The 7,471-nt window shown below is 35.4% G+C and overlaps 1 protein-coding gene across 1 annotated transcript in view; it reads left to right on the top strand.

Annotated features, from left to right (window-relative positions):
* The first annotated feature begins 1,126 nt into the window (after positions 1-1,126).
* TENM3 (teneurin transmembrane protein 3) overlaps positions 1,127-7,471 on the top strand; it is a 660,890-nt gene continuing 654,545 nt past the window's right edge. Inside the window, exon 1 of the mRNA XM_087936357.1 lies at positions 1,127-1,266. The gene's annotated coding sequence lies outside the window, so the exon portion shown is untranslated. The remainder of the gene's footprint in view (positions 1,267-7,471) is intronic.

Genomic DNA, 7,471 nt, shown 5'->3' with positions numbered 1-7,471 from the left:
ACATGTTTCAGTATTTGGGAATAGCTAGTTAATCCACTCCCAAATTCGAACACATATTCTTATTGAGCAATTTATCCTTGAAACAACTGTCTTTATTGTTAATTATGCCATCTAAGAGGTTCAGTATGTACTTTGGCTTCTCTTGCTAATCGTCTGGGATATTTCCCTGATAAAATCTTGTTTTATTTCTGAGTTAACATATTTTTTCCTGTCTTGAATTTGTCTCTTACTACTTTCCTGATTGCTAAGACCTTTTAATGTCCTTATTTTATTTTACCGTATTTATTTAGCCACTAACAAGCTAATTTGTTCTTATATTTCCAAATGTAAAGTTCCTCATTAATTCATTTTTCCCCTCCCTTTTGCTGCATATGAGCTATTAGCTGACATGTTTATTTTCTAGAGTCTGGACCAGCTTTTAAAATTTGTTTTGCCTCCTTTAATTTATAAATGTTATAATTAATTATTTAGGTATTGTTTCCCATGTGAGTCCTCAGCAGAATAGATGATAGCCCCCACATAGGCCATTCAAAGAGACCAGGCGTCTCTGAAGCAGCTGACACAAGTGAGCCCAGCTAACTTCCAACCTCTCTTGAGTGCCAGTATTGAGGCCAGCTAGCAACTGCACATTCTGTGTATCACTCAGCCAATGAAAAGGAAGTGTGGTGCATGTCTATTTGTTTGGCTTTGCTGAGCTTGCATTGTTTTGCCCATTGACTATTCAGCCTCAGGATAGCATTGAAAGAAAATGCTGGTCATCAGAGAGAAATATCATCAAATATGTAATTGCAGGCAATCAGCATCAGCTCGGCATCAATAATTAGGCATGGACCAATAATAAGGAAATAGTCTAGGCCTATCAGGAAAATTGGGAGTTGTCCCCACTTTAGGATTTAGGATTTTGTTCAAGAAAAATTAACATACAATGAAGCAACTTCTTTAACTATTAAAGTTAAATATGAACCAGAAGTTCCTGTTATTAACAGGATATTTGGATTAACAACGTACTTTTTCTCTTCTTAAAATTTCATGAAACAATTTTCTTACTTTGCTTATGACATGCTGTCTTTTGAATCTAATTAAAACTTTCTTCTTCTGGTTCCTTAGGTGGAAAGATAATTCTACAGAGATGAGTTCTTAATTAATGCACAGGGTCTTTGCGAGTCCCACCTTTCAACAGCAGAGATTGACATCCAAGGATACATAAATTACACTAATTGAGCCTTGCATTGACACAGTCTTTCCACAACCAACTCATCAGAGAAGGTAAGAAAGCAGACCAGCATAAAATGTACTGCACTATGCTTTTATGCTTTCCTTTTAGGAATGGAAATCTTTCCAGATTACTGAACATATGACAGTACAATAAACAGATTTTTTTCTCTTTCCTTCAAAAAAATAGTTTTTGCTCTTTATTTAATATTAAGCATTTGAATATAACCATCTATTAATCACATTGTGATGGATGCCAGCACTGAACTATTACAAATCAGCATCTTTATGCAAATAATCACTTGGCAGTATTGATTTCAATATAATATTGCACACCAACTGAAATTATTTTCAACTAAATAGATAGGAATTAAAAATGACACAAAAATCATTTTTGCCAGCATATAAAGGCTATATTCAACGAAAATTCTCCTAAAACATACTATCATAGGTTAAATGAGGTGTGTGACACAAGTCTTCCTCTTTAATATTAAATTTATCCCCAAAAAATCCCTCACTTTGGACCATATACTGTTTCACATTTCAAAGTTCTATTGTATAACAAAAGATGTGAGTCCTTTCTTAGCTATGGTGATGTTTTACAAGCCTCATGACTATAGAAAGTTCATAAAGCCAGAAGTAGACCAAGACTGCAGCTGGCCATTTCGGATTTGAATGACAATTTGTGCACAGAAGCCAGCTGGGTTTTTTTTTTTAAATCAAAGAACTTGTTGAGATGCACACTAAGAAAGTGGCCTTACAAAAGCTCTTGAGAACCACAAGATAATTCTCAGTGCTTCTGGCAATTCCAGAGAATCAGAATTGCAGCATGCTTTGTCTGCAGCCAAAACAGCTTATAGAATTCCCTGAAATGCAGACTTGATTGGGTGGCTAGGAAGATTACTGTGTGAGATGCTACATTCCACTGGTATATTTACGGAAGAATTGTGTAAACTTTTTTTTATAAAAAAAAATGTTTGTTTGGTTTGTATCACTTCACTATGTGTGCGTATGTGTGTGTGTGTACATATTTAGCAAATTTGTAATACTGTTCCCTCTTTTAAAACTAGATAAGGTGGTCTAACTGTGCAAAATGCTTTTATTTATGGCTTGCTGTTGAATAATTTTTGGAAAATTTGTTAGGAATGTCTATAAAGCACACTTCCATAATATTCTCCCTTAATTTTAGACCGGCTGACCAGTTCTACAGTATACTTTGATCTTTTGTAGGAAAAGTTATTTAAATAATGTTTGAATTACATTCATTAAATTTAACAAGACAGTTTCACTAAAATTGAGACTGCAGAGCAATATGCAGCAAGGCTGAAATCATTATACATTTGAAAGGAGAAATACCAGCTGTAAAAGAGTGGTTAGAACGATAGGGTGGAAGGAGCTGCATAATATCAACATAGTTCTTGGTAGAAAGTTAAAAATCATGAAGGGTAAGTGCTGGAAATCATCAAGCCGGAAAATCGATGGAATCCAAAACATGCCTATTTAAAAAGAAAAGAAAACCACCTTTTATGGATTAAGTAACAGTTCAAGCTATAAAGATAATCTGTTTGGTCTGGGAACATGGCTTTTGTCCAGATTAGCGCTTTTGTCTAGATAAGTTAAGATCATCTTAAAAGGAGTGTTTGCTTTCTCCTGTTTTGACATTTCTTTTCATTCATTAAATTTTTTCCCAGTGCCTTATGTTACATTATCAGTGAAAAGCATGTCTGGCTGGTAGTGTTTCACTGCCAGTCTAGTATTTTGAACCAGTGTTTTAAAAGCTTTTTTTGGGGGGAGTGGGGGGGATGATAGGTTTGAAATTTTCTAGAAGTTTTCTTGTTTAGGGGACACTGACAGTTTAGAATTATCAAATGGTGTCATCATGCACAGAGAGAAAGCAAAGTATGTACGTTGACTCCTGAAATCTAAAGAGATACTGTAGGTCTTTCTTAAATTGGGCAAATATTTATTCTAATTCATATCTGGATCAAAATATTGGTTCACACTTGTACATTAAAGGCAATTCTACGTCAGACAAATTACAAAGAAGCTTACATTTCTAAACCGAGTGACTTTTAGTTAAGACATCCAGCTAACTTTATTTTTAAAATTCTGATTCGACTTGATGAAGTTCTAGAATCTGAATGAAGAAAGAAGGAAGGAAAGGAACTCAACTTATCTGTTTATTTTAATCAGCTCTTAAGTAAATGCTTTTAAGTCTGACATTAAAAAAAATATTGAAAATACTTTGCAAAAATGTACAGAAACTTGAAAAAACTTCATACATATGAAAATGACAATTATTCAATATAAATTTAACATGTCTTTTAAGAGACATATGAAAGTTGTAAAAATACAGATTCACTGAGATATGCTTTTTAATAGGTCATTCATAGTTCATTGAATTATTCATTTAAATTTATTGGCCACTCAACTTCAATGGATTCTGGGCAGCATACAAACCTAGAAGAAAAACTAAGAACAACTAAAACATTAAATCAGACAGACACCCGAGTTTAAAATGGCAATGTCTCTGCTTTCCTATCCTTAACCATGATCATAGCTTGTTCCTATTTGGTTTTTGTGGTTTTTGTTAATCATTTTATAACAAACAAAAGTTAAAGTTACAAGCATGTCTTCCACTATACTAAATGAATACTGTGAATCCATGGCTTTCTTAATCAACAACTGTACCAACTTTTTACCTGATTATTGCAATACTAATTGCAATACTAATAGCACCCATCATTATTCTAGTTACAACAAGCAGGAATCCGTTTCTGAAAGTTGATATTACATCTTGTTAGAAACTCACATATCTATATCAATTCATTTTTCTTAAGCATTTAAGGATGTAGGTTTCTGAACCAAAAAGACTAAAGAAACCTAGATTGAAGTCAATATATATATATATATATATATATATATATATATATATATATATATATATATATATTGTGATTGGAAGGATCGGTCCTGTTAGGAATTTTGAATCTGATGACTGTTAGATCGTGGATTGACGTCAGAACCAGGAAACATTAATCTGAAGGGCAAGCCAGTTAATTAGCACGTTGCCTTAATGGGTATAAAAGGACACAGCTGAGCTGGTGCCTTTTGCCAGAAACAAAATGTCTATTTTGAATGAGGACGTTACTGCAAAGAGATCTCTGTTTGTTTGAATTTTGAAGGGGAGTCCTAACAGTTTCTGGCAGCCGTTATCTTGTTATTTTCCTTCAGTTTGATTTGATTGTGAAACGGCTGCTTTGTGTTTGTTCGTTTGAATTTCCAAGAGGAGACATAACATATATATATATATATATATATATATATATATATATATATATATATATATATATATATATATATATATATGGCATTCAGTTTTGTTCGGGTATTTTCCCACGTCATTGTGGTTGTGCTTTTAAAGTTGTAGCAATGTTTCGGCAGAATCTCTTCTGCCATCATCAGGCTTCTGTATAGTGTTCATCACCAGAAGAGATTCTGCCGAAACATTGCTACAACTTTAAAAGCAAACCACAATGACGTGGGAAAATACCCGAACAAAGCTGAATGCCATACATGTAAGTACCCGCTTGGTGTGTTTGGGTCTTCTCCCGTCTAAGATTGAGAGTATCTTGGCAACGTTTCAACAAGGTCCCACTCGCCATCTTCAGGCTGGTGCTTTCGGCTTCGTGCTTGTGCGAGCCAAGTGTGATCAGAGCTGCCGTCTCCCTATATATGGGAGAGGTGGGGAGGTTGGCTGTGTTGTCAGTTCTTGATTGGTTGATGGAGTTGATGTTTGCAGATTGGCTGGCTTTTTTGTAAGAACTAATTTACAAAAAACCCAATGGTTCCCTAGGACACACCATCCACCGGAAGAAAACACACAACAACCGCTACTTAAATGCACAATCCCATCACCACCCTGTACAGATCAACTCTGTAGCCAAGACCCTCATCTCCAGAACCAAACGTCTAACTGACAAAGACCACCTGAGAACAGAATTACACACCCTCACTCACTTATTAATTTCCAATGGCTTCCAAAGAAACACAATTACCTACCTAATCCTAAAGGAGACACCCCCCAGAAACAGAACAGGACAATGGTATCACCCTCCTCCCCTACATCCGAGGCACCACAGATAAAATCAGCAAAATTCTCCACAGGCATAATATTAGGACAGCCTTTGGCACTGAAAAAAAAATAGCCAACATCCTAAGAAACCCCATAGACAAGATCCAGCTAGAAAACCAAGGAGTTTATGAAATACCATGCAACAATTGCCCAGCCACATACATGGGACAAACCAACAGGAGAATAAGTGCACGCATTGTAGAACACAAGAACGCAGTCAGAAAAGAAGAAAATACTTCCTCCCTTTTCTAGCACCTTAAAACCACAGGATATGAAATTTATTTTGAGGAAACCAGATTAATCTCCAATACTGAACACTGTTCAATACTGAACAGATAATAATCAAGGAAGCCATCAAAATAGAGAAACACCCCCATAACATGAATAAATGGGATGATACGTTCCGCCTACCAGACATCTGGAAACTAGCCCTTATCAACAAACGAGTCCCAGACACGAAAACAAACACTGGACCCAAAACAACACATGTCACCACCACCATACTCCAGACTCAAACTCAAACCCACCCCATAGACAAAAGGTAACCACCGTCCAGAAACCAGACCTTGGCTGCATCACCAGCTGCCACACACCCCGACCCCCAAACCAAGCAAACTGACACACTCCATGAACACATAACCATGCCTCAAACTCGGAGCCAAACCAAAACCCAGAATGTCACATCACAGCCACCTGCTCAGGATATCACATCATGGAACTCAGGAGGTTACACCACAAAACCTCAGGATGTCACAACACAGCCAACGACCCAGGAGATTACAGCACAAGACCCAGGATGTCACAACAATAGAACTCAGAAAGTCATCACACAGCCCATGACCTAGTTCATTAAAACCCAGGACATAACAGCACAAGACCCAGGATGTCAAAACAATAGAACTCAGAAGATCATCACACTGTGATGATCACACTGTGATGAACACAATACAGAAGCCTGATGAAGGCAGATGAGATTCTGCCGAAACATTGCTACAACTTTAAAAGCACAAGTATAATGACGTGGGAAAATACCTGAACAAAGCCGAATACCATACATGTAAGTACCTGCGAAAACTTAAGAATATATATACCCATGTTTGTGCAGAGATCAATACTATATAAATATATAAGTATTGTATTTTAGTAGCTTAATACCTTAAAGATATGGAAGTATTTTTACTAACAATAGTTCTGAAGGATAAAAATGTATTAGAATATATACATTATTATAGTAATGAATGTGAATTATCTATATAAGTGTAGCCTTCCAAGTGGCAAATTAATTCATAATTGTTGTATTGTTTCAAGAATTGTGTATGTATGTGTGTGTGTGCACGCACATGTGCATGCACATGCATGTACACATTTTTTAATCTCGTTTGTTAGGTTCTTTTCATAATATCACATTGTCTTACTAGGATTTAAGTACTCTGGAAGAATTGCTATACTTTTGTTAGTCTTCCTCAATAAATCTAGGCCTTGTTGTAGACCATTTTATGATGACCTGTTAATTTTTTTGACATAATCCTAAAATCACCCCATCTATCAGGTTAATAAAACAGAATGTGAGTTCACATAACTATTTATTTGATTATTTTTATTATGTTTGTATGTTTTGCCTTTCCTCTGGGAATTCAAGACAGCATATACAGAAGATTTCCTTCATTTTGTCCTAAAATAAAAAGTTTGTGAAGTACGCTGAGCTGTCATGACTGTCCCAACGTATCTCAATAACAAATGAAGTAATTTAAACAAATATCTGTTTGATCTTTGACCCAACCCCTCAACCATTATATCACACTAGATCTTCTATTCATTAATATCAGAGATCAACTCTGTCCTATTAAGTTTCAGTAGACACATTCTCATCTATTGTAGTTAATTTGGTCAAAAACTTTGAATATACATGATTTTGTCATTTTAACTTCAATTCTATATATTTGGGGACACTTATGATACATTTAAGATTAGAAGTCCAGAATATATTATTGTTGTGATGTTATGTATGTGTTACTAGCATTTTCTCAAAGTTATTTTCACTTAAAGAATATAAGCATTTTTATGCAAATTATCCTCTATTTCTACTAACACAGGGATGTCAAACTGGCGGCCCACAGTCTGCAT

The sequence above is a fragment of the Pseudonaja textilis genome, chromosome 6 (genome assembly GCF_049901715.1).
Source record: "Pseudonaja textilis isolate UNSWEBS1 chromosome 6, rPseTex1.2, whole genome shotgun sequence".
NCBI lineage: Eukaryota > Metazoa > Chordata > Lepidosauria > Squamata > Elapidae > Pseudonaja > Pseudonaja textilis.
This window is presented reverse-complemented; position numbering and strand designations above follow the sequence as displayed.